Below are 16856 nucleotides of genomic sequence, written 5' to 3' on the forward strand. Positions count from 1 at the left end.
TTATTGACAGGATCAGTCCCTTTAGGTTTTTGTAATATTTCTGCAGTAAAGGAGTGAAGTGTAGAAATGCTGCCATTATATGGTCCAGGGAGTAATCAGTTGAAGGTGCAAGGAAATTCATTTCTTTCTGGAAAGCACTTTCAGAAAGTGATGTTTATTTATTTATTTTTAAGAGTATGGTTTTGTTTTGTTTACTTTTCTATTACTCTCCATATGTAATGCAATATGATAAAGGCCATTGTCAACTTTGCCACAGATCCTACAGTGCCATTACCTTACATTGATTGCCTTATTTTGCAAATTTAAGAATAAACCTAGTTCTTTTTTTTCACAAGGGTGTTAAATAAGCTGGGCAGTAATGCAGTCTCACCTGTGGCATTATTGTAGCTGCATCAAATAAACATTCAGATAGGACATGTTTCCCATTGCTTTGATTTGATCTAACAAGTGAGATAACCGGTTTACCTTTACATGTGCGTATTGCACAAGGGCGAACAGCAATTTTCCGAAAGGCAGTCTGCAAAGTTTGCAAACTTTGAACAGAAAAAGGTTTGAATGTGCAATGAGCGAATGCACAGTGAGATTCGCTCATTGCACATTCAACATTCTGGGGCGGATTGCACTATAGTGGGGATTGGCAAATGGTTCCTTTCTCCACTGCAGTGCGATCTCGGAGTTAGAATAATAAAGTAGGGGGTGTGCAGCCCCCCTGCTTTACACTTTGTTTTTTTTTTTCAACATTAATGTTCGAAAAACAGCGAATTTGCTTTTCGATTTGCTTTTTTTTTTCGAACATTAAAGACTGCTGACGTTTTCACTTTCGTGGTTTCGAGTCACTCATATGAGCACTCAAACCACTGTAATTCGAGTTTTTAAAGGTAAACCAGATAACCAAATGAGCTAAGGACTATTTAGAAATCTCTTCTATTAGCAAATACTTTATTATTATTATTATTATTATTATTATTATTATATTTATCATTGCATTTATTATTATTACATTTATTATTATGACTATCATTATTATTTTTACTGCTACTGTTATTATTATTGCTATTATTACTACTACTACTGCTTGACCAAGACATGTTATTGGTCACTATTCTATTGCATATCTGACTACCAACAGCAGTAGTAAGGTTTTCACCCTAGCTGGAATGATAGGTGGTAAATTTGAATTAATGCAATCTTTAATTAAAAGTATCCACTAACTAAGAATTCATATGCAAGTCAGTTGTACTGATAGTCTCTATTACTACATAAATCATCCAAATGTGAGCAGAATCCTTTTTTACCACTTTTTGTCCTCATTGCCTGAGGATCATCAGCACCCCCAAACAATGGACCCATTCATTCTCCACCAACAGAATAAGAGTCATCTGGGAGAGATCATTATTTAGGCAGCCATCAGGGGTGTATTTGTTTCCTTGCTTGCGCCTTAATCTTTTGCATACACTCAGTAAAGTACTGGGGTGACCATGGAAGCCATCCGGTCATGTTTGCAAAGTAGTGCCATCACTCCATAGGAGGCATTAGCAGTCGTTTCTCCAGTGTCTAGCAGAATTATCACACGTGTCCAAGAATGCATACAACTCTTCTCACCCACTGGGATGGACAAATAAGCCAGGATAATTGACATGACTCCCTCAACCTGGCTCCTTCAGTGCTGGGAACTACAAATCAAGCCCTGGTCACCTAGGTCTCAGTAAAGGATCCATTTTTCTGCCTCTCCAAGCCATATTACATAAGTTATCTTCTTTTTTAAATCATTGGTCTCTCTCCTGTTCTATCCACTGACTTTGCTAATATTGCTAACACATATCCTCTCTAGAAGAAATCATATCTCTGAGATTTGAAATGTCAGTGATGTTCAACAGATGGGCAGAGTACTATGCTTCAAGGGGGGTGAATTTATTCTGTATCTTCCCTGTATTTAAGGTAATACACATGATTCCTTTTCTGCTTCACAAAGAAGTTACCCTGGGGTCCTGAAGTGGACTATACAACCCTGACATTAGGTTAAGTAGACAAAGTAGGGCATTAGTCCTGCAATAGCATTAGTGGAAAATGAACATGTACTGCCTGTCATTTTTTACAGAGATCAAAAAGGATGGAGCTAAATATATTATCTGTTATGCAATAAACACTGACTTCAGGTTTGAGGCAGACACAACTGTTATACAATAAGCACTGAATTCAGGTTTGAGGCAGGCACAATAACAAATCGTCCTTCCTTTAGTACAAAAAAAATCAGTAGCCAAAGTGCTCAGTACTAATAAAGATTGCTAGATGTCTGAAATGCAGTGCACTCCTTTGGCAGATTAAGAAAACAAGGTTAAAATGAAGTTTATTATGCTGAAGAATGCAGAGGTACCTTACCCATCGTCAAACAAACAAGATCTTTGTACCATCTGTCACACTGCATTTTCAGTGGTTTGACTAGTTCACAATAAATCTTAAAATTTTCTTCCCAGTTATTTTTTTACAGATTGCAACTTATAAGAAAATGTTAAACACTTAAAAAGTGGGACGGCCAACTGTGATTTATTCTGGCATCAGTGTGCTGTGTCTAATGAGCCATTACTTGTCAGGACTGAAAAGAATTCTCCCTGTGCTCGAAGGCTTAACAGCTTCTTCATCAGGGGAGGTACAGCTGCATTAATGCAATTCATGTAAATATTGTTAAACTCAGGTGTCAGTCACATGGTCATTAACTTCACAATTACTTACAGTTATGCAGACATGTCTCAAGGTTGGAAAAAGAAAACTAGCTTGCTATGACCAAATATCTGGATGGAATTTATTTAATGGAGTTTACTTAATGAGGAATTTCAATTAACTTTTATGAGGGACTGCACAAAAGTGGAACTGAAACAGCAGTGCACATGACTCTTAACAAGACTGCCTAATGGCCTGTGGACTAGAATAACACATACTAAGTGAGGTAGGAGAGTAAGCTGTATACATAAATATGGAATATATGTGTAGTTCTTTGCTTACATTATACATTAACAGACTGTTAAAGCATTTACTCTATGCATATTGCAACTTATCTGCTGGCAAAGCACTTCAATACTGTGATGTATTGTCTATGTTTATTATAATTATAGTTAACATTAGTGAATTTAAAAAAAGAAAAGATATTTAAACATGTTGAATTAACTTCCTACTTCAATGTCTTCAGACTTTCCTGCTGTCAATCCATTGGTTTAGATTTAGAAAAGATTTGGGTTACACGAGAACTTACGGGAAGCACAAAATAACAAAATACAAAACATGGGCATCCATCTGTCATGAAGTAGGGTCCCTGCAAACTGATGCATACTTGCCACTTGGGTGACTGTGACTCTTTCAGATTAGAAAATCAACTATGCACTGTATGTGTCAGAGTGTCTTCTCAAACGTAAAGTGCTCCACCATTGTCATTACTCCTACAAAAACAACAAAACAAAGAGAACAGGAAGCAAAGTCTCGTGTTCATAACAAGTGATGTGGATACATAGGAATGCAATCAGAATTTATAGCAACGTGCATACAAAAGATGTGATCATATAATAAGAGATGACATCATCATAAAGTAACAAATGAAGAACCTGCAGCTTCATAACTGCATGAGACAAACAGCAAGAGTCAGAGGTAGTTTTGTATATACTAGCTGTTTCAAGATGCATAGGCTATATATCTTCCTTCCTCTTGCTGATATGTGTTGATATGGAACCATACCTCTTAACTGCCCATGTATTTACTTCATATTTTTGGTCCATTCCTTCTAGAATTTGTGGTTTTCAAACAAACCATTAATGAGTGAAATCATTAAATAATGAGGGGCATTTGAGTTTCAATGTTCATACCATACAAAAAGTTCATGTTGACACAAGATCTGCTATTCTATCAACTTTCTAAATTTATAAGTGCAATATTCGAAATCTGTTCCTAATTTTGTGCCTTTGTTTTACTAATAATTTTGGTTTTATCTGAAATTCTTGCACTTAGAGTTTGAGAACTATATCTGGAACATGGTCCAAATGAGAAACAGGAATATACTTTCAGATTTGGAAACTCAAAACAGAAAGTGAACATCTATGCTTGTGCTAGTGTTGTTACAAAATCGAGAAGATTAATAGCGTCAATAAAACTGGCACATTTATATACTGAGAATATCTAAAAAAATCTACAAAACGTCCCAGAGGTTTCTTGTCAGGTAAAGAATTTCTGTTCAAGCTGTATGAAACTGAAATAAAAAGGAGACCTAATTCCATAACCACCTCTTCAATGGGAAAAAAGCCCAGAGATACAAGGTAGGGGTTGGTCTGATTGTTCCAATGTTTACCTTGCAATCACAGCTTTGAAATGGAAATTGGCTAAGCTTAAAATGGCTCTCAAGGGCAGCTAGCCTAGTACCTATCTACCAGCAACGATGTGCATTGTCAAAAATAAAATTGAATGGAGGACAGAGCAGACAATCTGTGGCAATGATGATTATTTTTAACCCAACTCCAATTCTTTCAGAGTTAAGAAGTGTAATGTTTGTATGAAGTTAAAGAAATCTGAATAAAAATACCACTGAGCTAAAAAAAGGAATACTCTTAGACTTGGTTTCTTTTTCTTTGTAAAGTTCAGTCTTTGTACATCCAAAAGAAATAGAGATGTCTGTGGGCATTCTTACAGCATGCTGTTATTCTTCAAGTGGGATGCTTTAACATCTTATCTTGTATGACATTTCATGGCTTCAACATAGTCACCACACAATTTATCTCACTTGCATTTGTCCTGCTGTTTATTGAATCAATGAACATAATGAGGCTACCAGCATTCTATGTCTAAATTCATTTAGTGGCCTGATTGAATACTAAAATGCTTTACATTTATTTAATATGTTGTACATTTTTTACAGTGCTAGCACTAAAGAGATGGACTTTCTTTTTCTTTTTACAACAGAATGCCTCAAGAATATTCTCAGCTGATCAGAATTCATGTTATTGATGCATGTATATGTAATTATGCTTGATGACTGAATATAAATTAATAATCAAAACATTTTGCACTATGTTTGTTACCGTGCAAACACGCTGTTTTGTCTAACTTCTATACAATGGTGCTTAATCATTTGATCAAAAGTACCACTGGCTGAAAGAAGAAATCATAAGCCTCAAAATTTCATTGAAGATGTCCTACACAACATATATGCCATAATTTTTTTTTCAAGAGGTAAGCCCCCTGCACCCTATAAGTGGAACCTTCAAAACAGCACTTGACAGCTGAAAAAAGTTTGAAATATAACAATATTCTCATAGCTATATCTGTAATAAGCAGATGTTAACAGTTAAATTAATAACAAAAAGTCTCTGCTTTTTAAAACTTGCTGTGCTATTTAAATGAAAACATCACTTTCCTCCCATCATTAAACTGTAGTTTAACTTCATCTGACTTAAAATTTTTATGCTTAGAAGTGCACTTTCCAGACTGCACTACTCTTTTACTATATTGAAAATTTTAATTTCTGCAGGTATGACTTTTCACTTCAGTCCCTGCACTAAACATCCTTGTTCACTTTCTGAATATATCCCATTGGTCTTGCCCTACGTGTTCTTTTAAACAGAAAATCAGTTTTACTTGGACTGATTTTATGAAAGGCAAAATCATAGATAGTGGTCCTCAGATAGCTAGGAAACATACTCTAAGACACATAATGTTGACATTGCTAATTTTAAACTTGGCACAGAAATACCTTTAACTTTATTAAGAACATCATTAGCTGTATCAGATTTAAGATGCAAGAGAAATAATTCTATTTATACTGATGTAGTTGAAGAAGAAAGCAAGTTTTTGAAATGACAATGGGTGGTTATGTAATTTTATCAAGAGTAGAAATATAAATTAAGTAACACATTACCGACATTTCATGTACAAATGGACAAACATTAGACTGCACAACAAATGGACTGCACATTAAAACTGAAAGGCAAAGCCTGGCATTCTTGGGCCAAACTCTGAACAGGCTGGCCTAATAATATAAAAACATATCTGTTGTTATTGTTTGGATTTATTATGGAGCATGATGTATTAATAACATCTTAAGCTGTTTGGTAGCAGTCTTTTTGGGTTATTGAAATCTACATGTATTTATGAATTATTAATTAATCAAATTTCAGCTGTCCATTCATATTAGCTCCTCAGCTAGGATAATAGTTACTTATAATCCATTAATTTACCTTACATTTTAAGCCTACTATGTAGCCGATAATTGAGATTCCCCCTGTGGTCTGTGTCTCAGTAGTTAGCCTCTGCTGTGTCAGTTTTACATTGTAGTTCAGAGAGCCTATTTTAGTAGTGGTGTGGTTTCCAGCAGATTTATGACCAGCTTTCAGTTGCATTTTCCATAGTCTTACATCCCTTGCCACATGCTTCAAATCAGCCCGAGAATCAGATTATTACAAAACATGAGATTTAGTGCCTGGGACGTTTATACAGCATGTGTATCAGCTATGTCTGCTTAGGCAGTCTTGCCTGTGCCTCCTTCAACTAAAGATGCCCATACTTCATATTTACCAGGGCACAGATCCTTTATGTTACAAAGAATGAAGTTACAGAAAGAGTTAGCTCATTTCATTTCTTAAAGCTGCTTACAAACAAACAGGGTTACATAATTAGATCTGCAACAATAAAGCAGAATCATGAAAATGCTTCTGAACTATAAGACACAGAGACAGAAGTTTAGAACCTATTTTAACAGGCTGTATCAAAAGCTGCAGATGCCAAAATAAGAGTGGTACATGTAACACTGTTATGATTTATTAATGTCAGTACATGATCATTTCTTACAAAAGGAGTGATGTAATTTATCCTAAAATAGGAGAGACTAGTTAAAGCACTTGTCTTGTCATGAACATATCACACTTTCTTATGGCTAAACAAGTCCTTACAGGTTTAAAGTCTTGTGATAATATTCCTGCATTCAAACAGATAGCCAATGTAGACATGCACTCGTGCAAGTTACTGGTAAATAAAAAAATGAAAACAAAAACTGCAAAGAAATACAGACATGTAGAGCATTAAAAATGTATTAACTCACAGAGCTTTCGGGTACAAAACCCTTCTTCAGTGTATATCACTGAAAAAGGGTTTTGTACCTGAAAGCTCTGTGAGTTAATACATTTTAAATGCTCTATGTGCCCATATTTCTTTGGAGTTTTTGTTTTGTAGTTGTTTCTCCTAAGACAGTTATCCTTAGTGCTGGTCTTGTTTGCTTGTTGTAAATAAAAAAAAAAAACTCAGAAAGCCATGATAGCATCTTATTTATTTATTTACATATGTATGTATGTCCTTTGTACATTGATTTACCTTACCAACAGAGGAGTATATGGGCTAGATCAGGGAGCTGCGAGACATGTTGGTGATAATGATTTAAGTGGGAAATAACAGCACACACATATCTGTGGGCAACATCTCGTCTGGCTGCTGCTAATATTAAAACGCACTCATAGTGTTGAGTAGAACTCTCAAATGCACCAATTTCCAGATACTTTGATTAGGGATATGCATGTTGTGGAGGTGTCGTTCAGTCATGCAGAACACTTTTGAAAGAAGAAAGAAAGAAATAACATTTTGTGGTTTTGATATATAACTTTCACTTTTATCTTGTATTTGGCTGCATCACGTCATTTCATTTTAAGTTGTATCACAGTGAGGATATATATTTGACATTTACCAGTTCTTTTCATTAAAAAATGACAAAATATTTTTTTTATTTTGTAAGCCCCCACTTCTCATTAAGTATGGGTCTACTTTAGTTCAGCGAACGATCAGATGATTGAATGCTGTTAGGTCGAACATAAAGTGTTGAACCGGCAAAATAGCGAACTACCGGAACAGCAAATTTTTTCCCAGGGAAAGAATTTTTCTGGGCCGTCCATCTGGGTTGTGCCCTTTCCTCCACTGTAGTGTGATCTCAGAGTTGGTATATTTAAGTAGGGGGGTGTGGAGGGCACATCCCCCCACATGGGGGCCCCAATTTAGGGGTTGATATAACAACGTTCGATCATCTGATCATTCATTGTTATAATATAGACCCTTAAGTATATGATCATTAATTATTTTACTTAAAGAACTTAAACAAAAATGATACTTAATTATAGTAGCCAATCTGAACACACTCATTGATGACACATTCTTTTTCATATTGTGCCACATTCAGTAGTAATGTTCAAGCATAAAAGGAACAGTTCAACCTATTTTACATAGTCACATTCTAGCATAAACATTTTAGTACACACTGTTGTACATATTTTAACATTTTGGTATAAACATTGCAGAACACACTGATGTAACATTCTACCATAAATAGTACAGTACATGCTCTTCTGAATATTGTACCATTTTGGAATAAACATTACGATGCACATTGTTCAATATAATGTAACATTATAACCTAAATAATGGAGTGCAGACCATAATACATTTTGTAGCATTTTAGTATAAATATTAGTGTATACTGTTCTGCATACTGTGATGTACTAGCATAGACAGCACAGCTCACACTAATTTATACTATAACATGCTAGCTTAAAAAATACAGTGCACACTGTTCTGCATATTGTAACATTATTACATAAACAACAGAGTGCATCCTGTTATATGTATTGTAATATTCCAACATAAACACCAGTGTGGAAATTCAAAAATGGTTCCTGCACTGTGAAAAAGTTATAGATATGGTATACCTTCTCAGCAAATCCTGTATTTTCATAAAGATAACACAGACTGTGTCCTCCAAATAGGAAGTTGTCATAATGATTAAGGTGTTTACTTTACAAACACATGGTACAGGGCTTGATTCCCATCTGGAGAATCATGGCTAGGCTTTTAAAGGCTCGCTAGGTATGTTAGCCTAGTTGTACATGTGAACCTAAGGTTGCAGCTCCACAGAAAATTCACTAGTATCCCATATTTCTTGGGTGAGTCTGACATTTTCTAATATAAATAAATACATCCTACTATTTAAGCTATTAAAGAATTTGTTTTTTCAAGGGCAAGCGAGAGATTAAAAAAAAAAAAAGATTAAAAGATTTAAAAGAGGCCAGCACCAGCAAGAATAAGAAACTTACTACCTCATGGATAATCATTCCTGCCTTCTCATCTATTCTGTGAGTTGAAAAGAAAGGAAAATTGAAACTTTTAACAACTACAGAGTCTTCATCAACAATATATTTTTACTAATTTAATTGTCTACAACAAATCATCATGTCACAAGAACTAAATATTATGGAAGTATAAATATTTAAATTGACATCATCTGTTTTTCTTTCCACTAAGAAAGAGATTTTGTGTAAGCACTATAAATCAGGCTCAAAGATGAAAACAAAATATGACAGTAAAAACAAAAAACAAAACTTGTTCTCTGTGACTTAAAAACTGCTCTTCATCCCTGACATCAGACCACTGACCAAATATCCATACAGCTACCTGATATAAACACTATATTAGATAGTATAGTGTCCAAATGAATGCCTTGGAAATCAGGCTGTCAGACCGTGAAGACAGAATCACAAAACTGGAAAAAAATTGAGCAACCATAATACAGATCTTACTTATTTAAACCACAAAGTTTTAAAGCATGAAGCTGCCGGAACAGCATAATAATAATAAGACTTCTGGAGAAATATGAGCACTCAGTGCTCATTCCAGCACTGTAAGACATTTTTCCTCTCTGTTGGACAATAAAGTAAACCACCTGACATCATCATAGAAAGGCCACATCACATTCTCAAAAAGTATCAAGCACAAAGTACACTAAGACTTATTTATGTAAAACTTTTTAACTATCGAGATACATAGTTCTGGGTATCTACTCAGCTGGGTATCTACGACTTACCCCCAAGAAACAATAATCCTAGGTGATTTCAACATAGACTGGAAAAGTATCAATGCTGAAAATCCTACCTCTCACATCAACCTTCATGGTTTCACCCAAACCATCACCTCAACAACAAGAATTAATAAACCTAATAAAAAAGAGAGTATCTTAGATTGGATACTCATAAACAAACTTAAACAAACTTACAAAGTAGGAACCCTGCCAGATGATGTCAGTGATCACTCTTTGACTTTTATTACAAGAGAAAAGAAAGATTTTCATAACCTCCCCACCACTAGAACAATACGCTCTACCAAACATTTCAACATAGACTTATTTCAAAATGAACTCAGAGAATGCAACTGGAACCCCTTAAAATCCCTTCCTCTTGAAAATGCAGTAATATACTTTAATACAACTTTCTTATCTATTCTCGACAAACATGCTCCCAAACGTACCATCAGAATGAAGTCCAACATAGCCACATGGCTCTCTAATGAAACAAAAAATCTAATTCTACTTAGAAACAAAATCTGGGCCAAATTGAGATGTCATAGAAATAGCTCTGATCTTCTTCATTTCCGCCAGCTTAGAAATACTTCTAAAAAAGCAATCATTACTGAAAAAAAAAACTACTACTGTAAACTTCAACAAACTCATCAAAATAATCCAAAGAAGTTCTGGTCTTGTATCAATAGACTGTTGTCCCCAGGTAACTCTAAAACTCCCACCCCTCTTGATGCTGATCCAGACACTCCCCACCTAACTGCAAATACCTTCAACTCTTTCTTCACCGACACTATACAGTCTCTAGCTAGACAACTAAACACTGATAAATCCAACCTTCCAATCAACCTAGCACACTCCTCCCATAACTTTAAACTACAACCCATCTCTACCTCTATCATCTACAGACTTATTCATAAACTGAAGCCTTGTACCCCATCTGCTGACAAACTTCCTTCTCTTTATCTCCAAAAAGCAGCCAAAGTAATCACATACCCTATATCTATACTTATAAATAGGACAATCCAAGAAGGAACCATCCCAGACATCTGGAAGGTCTCCCACATTATCCCTTTACATAAAGGTGGGAATTCTATCGATTACTCTAACTATAGACCAATTGCTCTCCTATCACCCTTAGCAAAAATTATGGAGAAATGCATTCACCAACAACTTTTACAGTATCTCTCTCTCCACAACATAATAGCAAGCTGTCAGCATGGCTTTAGGCCTTATCATAGTACTACCTCTGCCCTCCTCTCCTTCACAGACACTATCAATAGAAACCGCAACAACAACCTTCTCTCTTCTGCTCTCTTCATTGACCTCTCTAAAGCTTTCGACATGGTTAACCATTCCATCCTAATTAACATTCTTGAATCTCTCTCTTTTGATAACCTAGCCATGAATTGGTTCAGATCTTATCTCAGCAATAGGCAACAGGCAGTTCTCTGGGAAAATCAAATTTCTTCCTTGTTACCTGTCACCATCGGTGTCCCTCAGGGCTCCATTCTTGGACCACTTCTTTTCTCTTTATTCATTAATGATCTCTATTTGGCAATTCCTCAAGCAACCTGCATTCAATATGCAGATGACTCCACCCTTATTTGCTCAGCTACCTCTCCAACTGAACTTTCTTCCCTTACTCAAAACATCTTCAACACAGTAGAAACATGGTTTACCAAATGTTACCTCCTACTTAATGCCAAAAAAACTAAACTCCTTCTCTTTACTCCCACTACTAGGTCCGTCCCCTTAAACTTTACTATCTCTTCAAACAATGCCACCGTCATCTCACCTGACTCTACTACCAAACTGTTAGGAATAACCATTGACAATAATCTCTCTTTTGATCAACACATTAACAACACCATTAAAATAGTCAACAGAAAAATAGGATCCTTATACAGAATTAAGACTTTCTTAACCACATCAGCTAGAGCCAAGATCACTCATTCCCATCTAATCTCAACTCTTCTGTATGCCTCACCTATTTTTACTAACCTTAAGAAAACTAACCTTAACAAACTTGCAACTTGCTACAATAATATTGCCTGATTTGCTACTGGAAATCCCTTTAAAACTCACCACTGTTCTAACCTAAAACAACTAGACTGGCTGGAATTTCAAAACCATCTGTTAATCCCCCAACTCACAATTGCCCACAGACTACTATACCAACCCACTTATACCCCTATACTCTCAAAACTTTTAATCCCATATAATAATCTCAACTCCCTTCGCTCTTCTAGTAAACTCATTGCCAGCTTAACAAAGTCTAATAACACAGCTGGTGACTCTCTATTTACTAATACAGCAGGAAGAAGCTGGAATCTGCTACCTAGTGATATAACACTAACTACATCATTACCACTTTTCAAACAAAAACTCAAAAATTACCTCCTAAGTCACTGGCTATGTCCTTGTAGTAAACCTGACTAATCAACACCTATACCCTGTTTTTCTCCTCTTCCACCTTCTTCCTAACATTTAATAATTAGTCGTGTAACTAAGGCTATCACTAAATCAAACTTTATTCAATGTATTGCTTAAATCCCTCAAGTCTGATGTAAATTATTGTACTTATCTCTTACTAGAGTGCATCTAGTCAGATTATGTTCTATGCTAACTTTCTGAAGTGTTACACTGTATCATATGGCTTTTAATCCTTTTTTACCTTGTAATGATATTTTTCTATTTGAATACATTTTTGTTTTGTTTTTTTTGTTTTTGTTTTTGTTTTGTTTTTATTTGTGTGGAGCTTTTCTCCCCGGGCCTCTACTGAAAATGGATATATATCCAGCTAGACTAGCCCAGTCAACAAATGTAAAATAAATAAATAAATAAAATAAATAAATAAACATACATGATCTGTAAAGCAGCTAAAATCACCAAAAAACTTTTCTTGGAATGGTATGAAGCTATATTTTTGCACAAGACCTCCACAGTCTGTAAAACTATCAAGACAAAAATTTGCTTTTTATTGCAAGTGTTTAATGCAGACTCATATATAATTCCAGATGGCTTATCGTGCAAATCTTTCCTTTTCTTTTAAAGATAATAAATATGTTATCACCTCAACTGAGGAAGAAGGAAATATACTCTGTAACTTGTTTAAACTTCCATAATTGTAATTACCTTGCTTTGATGTATACTTTTTATTACAAGCTTTATTTTAATTAATTTATAGGTTCATAGGTGTGTACTAGGCTAATGGGCCTGGAGCCTTTATAAGCCTAGCCCATAGAAGTGCCATGGCATCGTGCTGCCCGATGTTAGTTTCCAGTGCCTCTATCAAGTAGAGCCACTGGAGTGATCCTCAGGGTGAACTTTCTATTTCCCATCCACTCATCAAGATTTCTCTTGAAGAGGGCCATTGAGGTCCTCTGCTTGACATGTATGGGGAGTCTAATCCAGAGCAAGGGCAGTCTCTGGGTTATGAACGTGTCCCTCCAGCATTTTCTGTTGATTGTGGTAATGAGGTTGATGTCTCTGGAGAGTGTGGTGCAGAGGGATTGGGATTTCTTTAGATGTAGAATTTCTAACAGAGCTGGGTCAGACATGGGTGGCTTTGTAAGTCAAGCAGAGATTGCCTCTTAGTAGACGATATGACACAGAGAATAGCTGGAGGTTTTTGAGTCTGTCCATGTAGGGCATGTGTTTAAGACCTAGGATCATCTTCATGAGGTACTTTTGTGGCCTTTTCAGCTGTTGCATGTGTCTAGTGAGGTACATGCCAGATAGGGCATTATACTCGATGACTGGCCTAATGAGAGAAGAGTAGAGATAGATGATGACCTCTTTTTTTTCCTGGATGCAAAATCCTTGGTAATGAGATGTGCCACACAGAAGGACTTTCTGACCACAATGGCAATGTGGTGGTCGAAGGAGAGGTTGCTATCAACCTGTGTACCTGATCTCTTATAACACCTTCAGTGTTCAGTGGGCTCCCACCAATGCGGTAATTAGTGGGAACTGAGATTTTCCAAAGGGGATGATGACACATTTTTTGTCATTAAGCTTAAGGCCATGGTTTCAACACCAGTCACTGGTCTGAGTGAGGCCTTTCTATAGGCTGTCTACATCACTTGGGGAGTTAATAATGGCTCCCAGCATGTAGTCGTCTGCAAACTTGGTCAGCCAGAGTCCTTGCATGTTGGCCTGGACTTCTAAGAAGTAGATGCCAAACAGGAGAGGACCCAGGATCAATCCCTGTGGGGCTCCACTCATGACTGGTCAGCAGTCTGACTTGGAGTCACTATTTTCACACTGTGGGTACTATCTGTGAGCCAATTTGCAACCTAGTTTGGTGAGTTTATCAATAATTCCTGAGTGAGGAATGGTATCAAAGGCCTTGGCCAGATCAAGGAAGGCTGTATGAACTCCCTTGCCCTCAACCCCAGCTCTGGTGACTGACGCAAAGAAGTCAACTAGGTTGAGCAGGCATGATCTACCTTTTACAAAACCAAATTCCTTGGGATATAGAGTTTGGATATTCCCTATATCCTTGTTAATTAGGTCCATGATGATGCACTCCATAGCCTTACATATCAGACTCATCAAGCTAATGGGGGGATAATTCCCAGGGTCTGTAGTCGCTCCCCCTTTATGTAGAGGGATGACTGTAGCAGTGTGCAATTCAGTAGGGACAAAGCCTGAGGTGAGGCTGTGATTGAACAGGGCATACAGATGTGCTACCAGTTCACTTTGTAGTTCATGTAGAGCACATCCAGGGATACTGTCGGGTCTCATGGAAGCTGTATTCTTGGCCTTGGACAATGCAGCTTTTATCTGTGCTGCAGTAATGCTGGGTGCCTGGCATTCCTCTGGTATTGTGATTGGTCCTTTAGGGGGGGAGATGGGTAAAGTTGGCACTGAATCTGTTGGCAAGTATGTTGACAATATCTGTTGGCTCAGTATAGGAGGTACCATTGTGCAGTAACTCAGACCAAATCTGGGTATTGCCATGGACATTCTTGATATAACTGTAGAAGGCTTTGTTGTTGTTTTTAGAGTCTGCCACAATTCTGCCTTCATAGCTGGCTTTAGAGGTTTTGATGAGGGATCTCAATTTTTTTGTTGAGGCTAAAAAGGGAGTTTTTTCAGTCTTGGGACTTAACCTTTTTCTGCAACAGTTTCTTCCTTCTGTTGTAGAGTTTATTAATGGCAGGGGGCCACCAGATTGGCTTCCTTTTTTAGAGGAGAGCATCTTGGTTCTGTTGTGTATGGCTAGTTCCATGCATTTATGCACGTGTTCGTACAGTGCATTGGTGTATGATTTGGCAGTCATGCATCTATTTGCCATTGACATGGATGCTGTGAAGTTAGCCACCTCTGTTTTTAGGAGCCCAAAGTCAGCTTTGGAGAAGTTTTTCATGGTGGTTACCTTTGTGGGGGTGTGGGTGAGATGTGGATTTCCATGGTGATTAGTTTGTGGTCGGATCTAACCAGGGAGGAATTAACTACTGGTGTAGAGCAGTGGTTGCCCATGTTAGTAATAACCAGGTCAAAGACATTGCTTCCTCTAGTGGGGGTAAGAATGAGCTGGTACAGAACATTGGAACTGATGAATTTCAGGAGTATTGGGCCAGTGTATTGGTCCATGAGTAGTTTTCCCAGTTGATGGAGTGGTAGATGAAGTCACCTAGTATGAGAGTGTTAGGTTGGACCCTAATAGTTCCCAGAATGCTTAGAAACATGGAGTGAGAGTGTTAGGACATGGTTGGGGACCTATAGCAGGCTACAACCTGAATCGACGTCTTACCCAATGTTAGCTGTACCTGAAGTATCTCCTATGCGTTATGCTGGGCTACTAGTCTGGAGGTGTGTATATCCTTTATGAATATGGAGACACCACCACCTTTGGAGCTTTGGCCCATGCTCTTGGGCCGAAAGGTGTCGAATGAGTTATAGCCTGGTAGTGCAGGGGTGCTTTCTGCTGCTTTAAACCAGGTCTCCATTACAACACAGATGTCGATGTTCTCCATTTTGAGGAGTGCTTCGAGCAAGTGCTTCTTGAGATTTAGACTTCTAGCGTTGAGCAGCATGACCCTCAAATTGCAATTATTTATAGCTGTTATGGTGGTAATTTGGTCTTTGTAACATTGCCTAAAAAAGGCACTGTAACATCGAGGTCTGTCAGTCATGTCATCCCAAGCAGACAGATACTGTATCCCCTTAGAATGACACCAGAAACTTAGCCAATTGTTGAAGTCAATCATTTTCTGTTTCTACTGTGGTATCATTTGGAACTGCAGTGGTGGTGCTGCGGTAGCATTGTCACCTCATAGTTAGATGTTGCCCGTTCAATTCTCAGTTAGAGCATCTTCTGTGTGTCGACATGTATGAATGGGCGTTCCTTCATTGAAGGTTGTGCTTTAGGCCCGGCAAGCAAGCACGTAAAAACCTACTGCCAATCGTTAGCAGACTGGAGTTCCGCTGTGGTGACCCCCAACCGGGAAAAGCCAAAAGACACAAACAAACTGTGGTATCATTTGGGCGATGGTAGGATCCTGCTCAGGGCTAGGGTCATACCTGCCTGGGCCACATAATGCGAGAGCTCCTCCATGTCTCTTTTCATGTACTCCATGGAGGTGTGTCTCAGGTCATTCACACCCACATGGACAGTGACAGATTCATACTTGTACTTGTTGTGGAGTGACCTGAGTGCGTGTGTTATGTGTCGGATTCTGGCACCTGATAGACAGCTGACTGTTAACTTCTCCTTATTCAACCTAGTGAGTGGAACATCAGTGTGCCTCACTATCGAGTCATGTATGATTAGTGTATTTGGCAAGTTGTTTTGCCTTAGGGGCTTAGGTTGAGGGGCACACTTTGTAGGTGAGCTATGTGTCTTGTGGTTTGTACTGTGTTGTGGTGGTCGACTGCGTTTCTGCCTTGGAGGTCTCTGCTGTTTGGGTAGATTTCTATTGACAGCCTCCACGAAGGTGAGTGCGTGGTTTGTGTTTTTATGTGGGAGCTGTGATGGTGGGTGTTC

This window comes from Protopterus annectens, chromosome 1.part2, assembly GCF_019279795.1.
Source record: "Protopterus annectens isolate FY-2018-M chromosome 1.part2, PAN1.0, whole genome shotgun sequence".
NCBI classification, from domain to species: Eukaryota; Metazoa; Chordata; order Ceratodontiformes; family Protopteridae; genus Protopterus; species Protopterus annectens.